At 39.9% G+C, this 12,086-nt stretch overlaps 1 protein-coding gene across 8 annotated transcripts in view; it reads right to left on the reverse strand.

Annotated features, from left to right (window-relative positions):
* The window catches only part of LOC134533107 (trithorax group protein osa-like), a 132,651-nt gene that overhangs the window by 117,402 nt on the left and 3,163 nt on the right, over positions 1-12,086 (reverse strand). For 3 of the 8 annotated variants that reach the window (XM_063370364.1, XM_063370363.1, XM_063370359.1), the window contains exon 1: positions 309-1,353. The exons of the other annotated variants lie outside the window; for them this stretch is intronic. The gene's annotated coding sequence lies outside the window, so the exon portion shown is untranslated. Of the gene's footprint in view, positions 1-308; positions 1,354-12,086 lie in introns of those variants that run through there. 8 annotated transcript variants of the gene reach the window in all.

Below are 12,086 nucleotides of genomic sequence, written 5' to 3' on the forward strand. Positions count from 1 at the left end.
AGTATCGTCGCGTTCTAAATATATTTGTTTAGGTAACTTGTCTCAAATTTGACAGTTCTCAAAAGCAGTACTACTGGTCTACGTAATCCTTCCTTCTGCCACTGTTCTTTTTTTTCAGTGACATGTTTGTAAGCAGTTCAGTGTGTTTTTTCTCTGTCCGTAAACAAACATCATATGACGGATACCACTGGTAAATTCTTTAGAGAACAGTCAAAGTTAAGACAAGTTACGTGGCGCAGACTAAAGCCGAATATTTAAAAACACAAATATTTTTTTTTAACATGCTGATACTGCGGAAACAAACTAACGTCTATATTTTCCCGCTGTGGTTCGCAAATAAAATGCTCTCGTTCAGACGTGGAAAGACTGAGATAACGTCGCACTCCTCGTAGCCCAACCCAACTCCGGAACAAACCGCGCGCAACTGAGATCTCGGCCGGGAAGCCACTACGGAAACAAGGGATGGGGGATTGTGGTCGTGAAGAAGAGGGGGGGGGGAAGAAGGAAGCGAAACGACGCGTGCTGATAACGACGTTATCTCCGCGCGGGTCGACGTGTAGAAAGACGTTCGGGTCGCCAGCAGGGCCGGGACCAAACTGAACGACCGACAGAGGAAAAATATTTCCTCAGATACTTGGTAAAACCATTGAATATATATAACTTATAGAAGTCGCGAGGGGATAGGATTTATTATTCCAATTTTCGGATCCAAAACTGAGGTAGTTGTTAGCTCCGCCGCTAGACAGCTCTTCTTTCCACAAGAGGGTACTCGTAGTTACCAGCTTCCACGCCAGAGCGCTGTAGCGTCGCTTTTTTCAAGGTCGTGCGCGTAATTCTCTGTTTCACTCTATCGAGAGGCGGTGCCTTTTGTTGAAATCCGAGCGCTTAGATACGGGCGGGCGCAACTGAATTGGAGGAGTACGGCCACCGAAAAAAAAAAAAAGTGCGGTTAAAAGATGCCAACATCAAAAATTAAGTTTTAATAATAAGAAAACTACAGAAATTTCTTAAAGCGTATCAGAATGGAATGTACAGTATAGTGTACATTCCCACTGACATTCGTAGTTCAGAATTTATAAAATGTTGTGTTAACGGAGTGGCGCATTGAGTAAAATGGCAAAACATAATTTGGAATAATTCTTGACAACGTTGAATGATTTTGGTAGCTATGAAACAACTATGGCTGCGATGACTGTTCAAACGCGTGCACGTGTTGTTATTAGTAACTGAAACTAATGGTATGATGTCATACTTTGTTGCTATGCAGTTTATAATTTTTTTAACATAAGATGAAGCATTTTTACATAATGTTTTGGTTGTTTCGTAATTCAAAATAAATAATCTTAAACGTTATATGGTGAATATTCCCAGTAGCGAATGACCACAAAAAAAAATCAATTTTGCCAACATAGATCTGAAAAGTTAACGATTTACTATGTTATGTTGCTTATAAATAACGCACATTTCCCGGATCTCCAAAGAAAATAAGAGTGTTTGTTATAGCATTGAGTTCCCACTCTTTATATTCCTTGCTTTGAGGTTAGATACACAAGTTAAGCCCGTGCTACATTCGCAATAGCAAGCAAACAGCACAGACGCACAGAAGTTCAACATACACTATTAGATATGAGCTGCCACATTGGCAAATAGCACGCGCACAGAAAAATAGCACAGGATCGGCGCACAGAAAGTTCATTAACTTTTAACTTTTAGGTTATTTTCTGTGCGCGACCATGGTGGTAGCCAATCAGCAAACAGTTTAAGTACTACTCGAGTGGGCTTATAAAAGAACAATTGTCACGAAAGTATTGGTGCTCTTGACTTGAGTAGTTTGTTATTGTTTTCAAACACGCGATAACATAAAAATGGAAGGCACATTTGATAGCTTTTTGATAGCTGTAATAGAAAGTAAAAATATTTTGTATGACAGGGGATCCGCAGGATACAAAAATGAAGAAGCTAAATTAAATGCTTGGAACTCTGTGTCTGAATGTGTTAAAGAAGCCGGATTTGAAATAAACAGTGATATATATTATTGAATGCTCATTGTGTTTTGTACGTAAACTTTGAAATATTTAAAATATTTCTGGGTTTAACGAAAACCGTACCACAATAACAACACACGAATCTAAACAAACGTCACGTATGCCAACTTCAGTGACCAAAATTGTGAACGGGAGTTTTACATTTAAAAAACTTTTTTGATTGCTTCCGGTATTATTTTGTGTTGTGTTGTGCGTGAATGTAGCATCAAGCTCTGTGCTATCTCTGTGCGTGTGTGCTATCTGTGTGCTGTTTGCGTGCTATTGCGAATGTATCCCGGCCTTTATGCTCGTAAAAACGATGCGCAAGTATTTTGAATACAAATATATTTTCTTTTAATAACCGAAAGGTAAATATTATTTCCATGAAATATAATACAATTAATTCTTTAAACACAGACAACATATAAGAGCTATTTTTTGTTTATTATTCCATCTGGCGTGATAAATATTATATTTTAAAAACTGTTTGTGGATTTTTAATATAAAATAAATATTTATTTATGACATCAATTTAAGTTGTTCAAAAAATTCACTTTGGTATGAATTAAACCAAATTCATGTTATCCAGGGCACAAAATTAGAAACTACCAAAAAAGATTATTTACATTGCTGTTTTGTGTAAATCTGTGCACGGACTTAGTAAGTGACATAATTTATAATTCCTCATTTTAGCAACCCATTTTAACACAAGAGAAAAATGATTTTATACTAAAAAATTATTTTAAACCATTAATTAGCAGGAAACATGTATGAATAATCTATTTAAATTTGCATTTGAACAGTGAATATTATTTTGCAATAATAAATATTTTTATCATCGTATATTACTGATGAAAAGTTTGTATTTCCATCTAATCAGAAGTATTATGACACAGTTAATTAAATTGCTTTACATGTTTTTATTCACATGAAAATCATTAAAAATTGGTTGGGAAGTTATATAAATATACAAAAACAAATCATTATACATACAATTTTATTATCTTAGTGGATTTAAATTAATGGTGTCCCAGTGACTACTGCGAAGAAAAAAGTCTTGCGAAAGGTTTCCTCGTAATTGAAATTCGTCAAAAAAAACTATCTCTCATTTTTGGTGACATTTCTGACAAGTGGTACGATGAAATTTGAGACTGGCAAATGAATGTTGTGAAGCAATAAACAAAATATCACATTCGTGATTTACAAATGCATAATTGTTTTTATTTTATAATAAAAGTGTATCTAATAACCCGTGGCTTTGCTCACGTAATTTCCGGGTATTGCTGATATTCTACCATTTTAAGAAAATATGCATTAAATTTAAAAGATTTTTGAAGAATTATACACAAAGAACTGTCAAGTATAGAACATATTTAATAAATAAAAATATTTTTACGACTTATTTTTAATTGGTTTAGCGTAAGTCTATTTTAACTTTTATTTAAAATTAAGTACCTACCTTATTTTCTATCTCCCAGTTTAGTGACTTTGAGAATATATTTTTCCTTGATGAAAACTTAACTCTTTTCCATCTGACGAAGAAGCCAATTAAAAAATAAACTAAGGCTCGCGCACTTATTGTATGTTAAGACTGCCATCGTTTTAAATTACTGTAATTTTTTTAGTTAGAGTCATGCTTAGTATAATAACATAATATGCCTTATTACGCATACATTTCAGTATTCATGAAACCAATGCATTTTTATTTGAAATGTAGAGCAGTTACCAAATTTCTTATCTCGCATATTGATCTTTTGGTATGGCTAGTATTACTTAAACTAAATTTTTGAATTTTCACTGATGCACTGTTTTCCCTTTTCTATGTGATTTAGAAAATATAGCAATATACGTAAACCAATTAAACCAAAATCATCCTGAATTTTTATTACCGAAAAAAGTTAATTACAAAAAATTTTAATGTGCGTATTTTAATATTGAATTTATATATATATCTTGCCAATACTGATTTAGTGGATTACATTTTTATTTTTATTTTTAAAAATAATATCTACCCCTTTTACTACTTAATAGATAACGTTGAATAAGAGAAGGTTGTTTAAGGTATGTTGATTTTCCTTGCCAATATCTAAAAGTAAATTTGTACAAACGCGAAATATAGTTTAAATAAGTAGTTTACTTTTAAAATAAAACCATATTTTGAACGTAACACTGACGATTGGCCCAATACAAAGTTTTAATAGCTAATTTTCACTTCACTCGGGTACAGAATCCCATCATTCAGTGATTTCCGTGGCTAGCTTCTTTTGGGATTTCATCATTCTCAAACGACGGTAAGGGAAGCTCCTCTTCAAGGTCGCCTAACGATGCTGATAAGACCTGCCGGGTAATTTGAATCGTTGGTCTGGGATTTTCGCGGGGGGGGGGGGGGGGGTGAAGGATGATGTCACGACTGGGCTGGTTAACCTAGTTCTGCCAAATACCGCCAGGGGCGTATACGGCCGATACCCAGCGATGAAAGCGATCGCAGCGGCGGAGCTTGGAACTACAACAATTCTTCTGAGAAACCGGACAGAAAATTTAACCTGGGCTCGCGACTTCTATACATTATATATATTCAATGGTAAAACGGAGAAAAAATGAAATACACGGACATTTTTATAGGGGTCGAAGTCCAGTTCCAGAGGAAAACAGAGAGTGTTTACTTGGGACATGTTTACCGGAATGATATTGGTCTAGTGACCCAAGCATGTCGAGTATACAGTTAAGTTTTTATTGGACACGAATGTTTTTTGTTAACTAGTTGCTGAAATGTGAATTTGCAACACACAAGTGTACGTGAATTTTCGTGGAATGAACGTGTAAAAGTAAATACTGTATTTTATGAATGCCGGTGTTGTAATCCCCTTGTGAATGACAAACGTACATCTACAATACCGTTGTGACTGTGTTTTTTTTTCTGCAGAAATGTGTTTTTTTTTAATAATTTAAAACAATTTTTTTTTACTGGTCTTGTCGCACTATGACAGGCAACCAACGAAGCAGTTTCAAAAACCTTCGCATTCAAATGTCACTTATTCGCTTCAGTTTTAACAGTGTTCCGTGATTAAGGTGCGCCAAGTTGCGGAGAAGCACAGTCGAGTGTGTATTCGTGAGCATGTAGTCCATTGACACCTATAACCAAACTTTTCAATTTAACTTGTTATAAAATAATAATCTCAGTCCGATAATCGGAAATAAAGCATGCATATTGCATATGCTTCGTAGGCATCAGGACAGTAGTTCACCGACGATATCAGCTTCTTTTAGTTTTTAAACGTGCTCGGAGAATGCGTGTAAGTTCCTCTACTGTTATTTTTTCCCTCTTAAAATAAAATAAAATATTTAGGTATATTTGTAGATCCACGTAGAGTTCCGTAATTTTATGGGCACTGATACAACTAAATTAAAAATTGAAATCACAATAATAATGTTGGAGTGAACAAATAACTCGGAATTTGAATTCCGGCGAGGTTTCTACAAAGCTCAATTATTAATTCCTTTGTTTATTTGAAGTGCATTATCTCTTGAAAAGTGCGTAAATTTTCTGTAATTTCTAACAGTTCGCAATTGGTTCCCGTTTAAATTAAAAAGTCACAGGAGCTTTGTGTATCCGGCTGTAGTGTCCTTCCGCTAAACGTCCACGTAGCACTGCAACGGGGCTAGTGTGACTCGTATAACCTGACGTAAATTTGGTTAGCTAGAGGGAAGTACGTCAGGAATGCAGGATTATGAATACAATGGTCGATTTCGCCAATGGACACTAAACTAATTATCTCGTGTTAGCAACACGTGTCGCGGCGGTTTTCGTGTCAACGTCATACGGGCCTATGTTAGATAACTCTACGGGACAGATCTTTTCATCGACAAGACACTAAACGCTTCTCACACAATAAGAAAATAGCGCTAATTTTCAGAATTCATTCGTCACAGCCGCTGTCACTTGCTCTCCAGCTGATCCAATAAGACAAAAATATTATTACTATTTCAAAAATATTATTAAGTGGGAGAGTTACGAACCGAAAGACGCCATAGACCTTAGAAACCTGAGGTTTTCAGGGTTTTGGTTTTATCCTATTTATCGATTTCATACACAAGAATAAAGTTTTTGAAGACAAAAGCTACACACGAGCGGTTAATCGAAAAACTGTGCGCGTTACTGCTTCTTCAAACAATTTTGCCATTTGGAACACATCAAATCTCTGAACGACTTATGGAATTCAAACCAGGTAGCGTTATCTATGCGGGAAATGCAGGGACTGTCTCAACAGCGCTCTCTACGCTGCTGGTCGAACAAGGATGAACGCGAGCGCACTGGTAGCAAATATATAATTAAAGGCATTCACAGCTGACTGTATAGGATACCTATATATTTTTCCTGTAGCAAGCGCATGCGCACACTCTCTGTTTATTCTTTCGTTCATCTATCTTTCCCGGTTCTTTTTTTTTTTTTTGCGGGAACGAATCATCGCACAAAAAGGAGAACGAAAACGAGCCCAGCAACTTGTATAGCATAGTGCTCTCTTTATATACCTTTGGACAAGTACATATTCTGTGTCATTTTCGCGTCTGAAACGTTTCACAGCAAATGTTTCACGAAAACGTGGCGTGAAAATGCAGCCTTGAAATTTTACTCTCATCGCGCCCAAAGAAGTAGTTTCACTCCCTCCACCCTCGCCGACCGAACGGCAGTCGCCAGGCTCTTGGCAGACCAAATACAATGAAAGGGTCGAAAATGAGGGGGAGGGGAACTGCGGTGGCGCGGCTGAGTACGTAATGTTGGCTGACCGGGACGCGAGGCTGAGTCACGCAGAGCCCCGCTGAGTCAACCACCACTTCCCAAACCCCCTTCCCCCCACCCATGAGAAAGTTATAAGCCATGCAGGGGAAACAAGAATCCGCGTGTGCGCTGTGAATTTGTCAAACCATGCACTTCTCAAATCCTCAACAGTAGTACACAGGAGAAAAAAAATTTCAACAAGAAAGATATTGTAACTTTGTACAACACTTGGCTGTGGTTATTTTTCCATAGATTAATTACGTTTTACGAGATAATAATGAGTATTTCTTATGAAAATAGACGCATAATTTTACATTTTAATAAATTTTTAATTCAAGCTTAATATTTTAAGCCACAGGAAAGATAATTAAATATTAAAAATTTTGACTTTATTTAGTCAATTATCCTTATTAATGTGCGCAGTTAATACTGGAAAGCTATTCAGGGAGTGGTTTACATTTAAGTATAACTAATGTTGGTACTGGGACAATACAACGCATAAATGCCAGGTTAATAATCCGAACCCAGTATTACTGCGAGCATTATTTTGTAGTGATACAGTTGTTTCCATGCAAGTGTACAAATTTACAAATATCTGTGATTTTGCATTTACATCTAGGTTCTCGTTCCGTCAGCAGTGCTCTTCGACGACTTCACGGGGTTGTGTAGTTGTTAGCCAACACCACGTGTTGCTTTGCAAGAGCCATGTTGGAAAATGAGTGCCACTTGTACTTAATACTTTCGCGAGCACTTTCAAATCTGAGTACAGTTACATTACACAGACTTCACATTTGACGCCCCATTCGACGCCTCGTCTGGCCGCCTAGTTGGACCACTCCCTCACGTGAAGCTCGTGACAAGATCGTGAAACATTTCTGCATTTGGAACCACGCATTATTCACAGGGCCATGGTTTTTTTGACGTGACAACGTCTAATAAATCGATGATCGCCGGCTGCACGCACAAAAAAGAGTCCCGTTACGAACATTGTCCCGTTACGCTGTGTCCCGTTACGCTCATTGTGTGCTTGCGCCGCATCTATCTCTCTTCCACTCGATTGGAACAACCGTCGATTTGACTTTTTCGAGGCACATTAAACTTGAAACACTCCCATTCGTTTCCTACTTTTCCTATCATCGTCCTATCCTTAACAGAATAACACAGGTTGGAAGAAGTTAAATAGCGAATCTTGGCCATCCGGTGCGAATGCAAACGCGTCCTGAATGGTCCGTCCAAATACGGCAATGGCTTCTCTTGCAGACGGTCGCCAATCACAAGGGAAAAATCGCTAGTGCGGGCATGCCTTATTGCAGTATAATGAGCCTACAGGTTTTTCCGCGAAAAAATACTGCCCCCTAAAATTACTTTGGACCTATGTAGTGATTGTCGGTCTAGTGCCTGTTGGTCAATTGTCTTCCGGAGTGTGTGTCGGTCTAGTGCCTGTCGACCAAATAACTTTCGGTCTGTGCTGGCGAGGTGTTGGCACCACACTCCAAATAGAAAGCACGGTAGAGAATCTTCTCGGGGAAAAGTTCTCAGTGACACTTCTCAACCTCTCACCAGACAGTGTCTGCGCCACTTTAAAGCCCCGAGGATCGACGACGTGACTTGATCGACCTGCCGACCAGCGTTCGGCACGCAGACAGCGTTTAACGGAAATACGGACCAGCCAAGTTCCTCGGGCTTAGCTATCTGGAGGCTGCGTTTCAAGGTCCTCTTACACACAGACTGCAGTTTCAGTGATAAGCCCGCTCGTTCGTGACCGGAGAGGGTGCTCGGCCCGCTAATGACTCGACACGTTCACGTGGCGAGTGTAGTGAGTTCTATCCTAGAAACTCGGCAGAGCTTGGAGCTACTCTTGTCTTTAGCTTCTGCGAAAAGTTGTGTGACGTAAAACCCTATGCAAATTGTTTTTGAAGAAACACTGTAGGAGAGGGAAAGAGGGAGCCATGAATTGTTTATTTCATTGTTACGTGTTCACTCAGTACTCTCCTGAGTCCGGTTTTCTACGAAATGATATAGGGGACCGTGAAATTTAAAGATTTTATTCCACAACAGCAACTCGAACAGTCGCAAGTTCAATGTGGCAGGACAGTTTAAACTACACCGGCGACTGCTACAGCGCGTCAAGTTTCTGTATCCGACGGTGTACGCGCTCGCCCCGACGCCTACGCGAAGACGGCGAGGCAGTCATGTTTCTGTGTCCGGCAGTGTACGCGCTCGCCCAACGCGAGGATAGCGAGGCAGTCATGTTTCTGTGTCCGGTGGTGTACGCGCTCGCCCCGACACGAAGATAGCGAGGCAGTCATGTTTCTGTGTCCGGCGGTGTACGCGCTCGCCCCGACGCAAAGACGGCGAGGCAGTCATGTTTCTGTGTCCGGCGGTGTACGCGCTCGCCCCGACGCGAAGACGGTGAGGCAGTCATGTTTCTGTGTCCGGCGGTGTACGCGCTCGCCCGACGCGAAGATATCGAGGCAGTCGTGTTTCTGTGTCCGGCGGTGTACGCGCTCGCCCGACGCGAAGATATCGAGGCAGTCATGTTTCTGTGTCCGGCGGTGTACGCGCTCGCCCCGACGCGAAGACGGTGAGGCAGTCATGTTTCTGTGTCCGACGGTGTACGCGCTCGCCCGACGCGAAGATATCGAGGCAGTCATGTTTCTGTGTCCGGCGCGCTCGCCCGACGCGAAGACGGGCGAGGCAGTCATGTTTCTGTGTCCGGCGGTGTACGCGCTCGCCCCGACGCGAAGACGGCGAGGCAACGTGTTCTATCGCCGTCTTCGGCCGGGTACCCGTCAGAGGACACGCCATCGCGCGCGGCTGCAGGCGTGCCAACCCACCGGACCTGCTCAGTAAAAATATCCCACACGCATCCTCCCGCGGCGTCGCGGCAAGGGGTCAGGCGGGAACTGGGTTTCTGGGAAGCTCCGTCGGCGAAGCGCGACCGCTTCGACAGCAACTTCCCGTCGCCGTGCTCGCTCCGGCGCGGCAGGCACTGAGACACGGCCCTCGCGTTCACTGGACTGTGCTGGTCTGTTTGACAGGGAAAACTTATTTTGTCAGTGGCGGACCCAACTTACAATTTTCTGAAAGGGAGAGAGGGGGTAAGGCCGGTGGGTTTTAAGTGGTATGGACGTCTCTCAGTTGAATGGGGAGTCAGAAAGATTGGCAAATATTAAAACTCATTCCTGGTGTCTTGAAGAGTCATTATCAAAACTATATCTTCCCTCTTTTTTTTTAGAGTGCTTAAGTTTAAAAATTACAGTAGCATTAATAAAGTAAAATAATTTATTTTCACGAAAAAAATAAACAACTTAAAAGATTTGGTGCGACCTGAATTAGATTAAGTTTGACCTCCTCATTTTAATTGTTTTTAATTTTAGTGGTTATATGGACGAACAGATTTTTTTAAAAACCAATAAATACATACATTTCGTGAAAGTTATAAAAGTAATTTTATTTTGTCCTAATCTTGAGTTTTATTTAAAAATTGAGTTCCAGAACCCGCACTAACTATATAGCTCTGGATATTTCAGAGTTATTTTGAAGTTACTGCTAGATCTCACAAACCCTGCCACACAGCTGCTAATTAGTGTGGTCAGCTCGTTATATTTATATACTCATAGTGTCGTTGTCTCTCAGGTTATATCAACAGATCTGAGAGCCCAGTATAAACGTGGCAGTATTTTACAGGAGAGACTAAATTGCACTCCAAACTCTCGGGTCTCAAGCAATTGTTGATTTTTTACCTTGCGTTCGAACTTACGTGGATGAATTCGTGATTTTCTACATTAAATTATTCTTCCTTAAACGAATCCTCGCGCGTCAAAGTAATCAGCGCATGTTGTGTACAATTTTGTTTCCAAATTTTCGTCTTACTGCAACGATTTGAATTTTTAACTGCCATTATGTTTGAACAAATCAAAATGTCGATTTGATTAAACATAAAGAAAATAAATAGAAACAAAAGAAAAAGTTCCCTGAAGAAGAGATAAGAGTGTTCATACAATTCATAAACCTGGATAAATAATTAATGAGTTAAGATTATAAATCTGTGGTATTAGTAGGGGGATGCGCAATATGTGGCCCATGACCCATGCCTATATGCTATTTCATCGATTTAGTCGATCACACATTATAGATATTCATCGGCGCATAGTCATTTCCAAGACCAGATGACAGTATGGCTAGATTTCAAGTCTTTGTTAATAGCAGATGTTTTAATTAGGTCACTTGTTTACTCCGTTCATACTTTTGATCCGTGTGTTACGATGACTTAGTTTGGTGTTGCTATCCCTTTAGGGTTTTACTACCACTGGCTGTGGGATAAAACGTCTATATTCTCATTTCGTGTTTGTTGAACTCCAGCGTCACGTAATCGCTCGGACTGCGGTTAACATTGTCGATTATTTCCGCACATCGTAGCAATACAAGGCCAGAATCCACGCGGCCTTGTTTCCGAACAATAGAAGGCCGGACTTGCACTCACGGGCCTTGAATGCCTCGCTATCAGTCGCGATTCACACCGGCCTGGCTACATAATCACTTTCTTAAGGACACGACCTTCGACAGAAGTTATTATCTCATCACCCACAATTGAGAAGTTCCAGGTAAGATAGTGCTAGGAGCCCCTTCTACACAAAGAAAATTAAAAATCTTCTTAAATATATAACAGTACTCAAAGTGATATAAAATAAGGTCCTTCCAACTGGTGTTCAAATATCTAAATAATATTTGTTGCAGAATTTATAACTCTTAAATGTTTAACTTAAAAATATTTTTTTTTTAATTTGGGGGAAAGCGCCTATTAGAACATGGGCCCATCTTAATCAGAACTTCTCGTTTTAACCTACGTGATGTGTAGGCTATACGTACTTCAGGTAATGCACAGATAATAGGCTGGGGAAAATGTACCTGTATATGAACAATCCAATCCCCTCCCTGAAATCCGCTGCATCCGTTTGAAAATATAAGCAATGTCTGCTTGGCAGATGTAAACAAGCAATGCAAGTTGCGCGCATTATCAAAAGTCGTTAGAAATAGACAATACTTAAATCAGGGAATCAGAAACACACTTACGTGCTGAAAATAGACTAGTGATGAGTTTTTCATATCACGTGAATGTTTTATTGGCATTGGTATTTGAATTTTCTCCATCAAAGCCTTTACCTGAACAAAGGGCGTGTTTATAATCAAAGCAAGAGGTGCCCTGCTACCCCCCCCCCCCTCCCCCACCCCCATACATAGCAGATTTATTTTTAAATATCACTGTAAGCTGAAATTTTTCA

This window comes from Bacillus rossius, chromosome 6 (assembly GCF_032445375.1).
Source record: "Bacillus rossius redtenbacheri isolate Brsri chromosome 6, Brsri_v3, whole genome shotgun sequence".
Taxonomy (NCBI): domain Eukaryota; kingdom Metazoa; phylum Arthropoda; class Insecta; order Phasmatodea; family Bacillidae; genus Bacillus; species Bacillus rossius.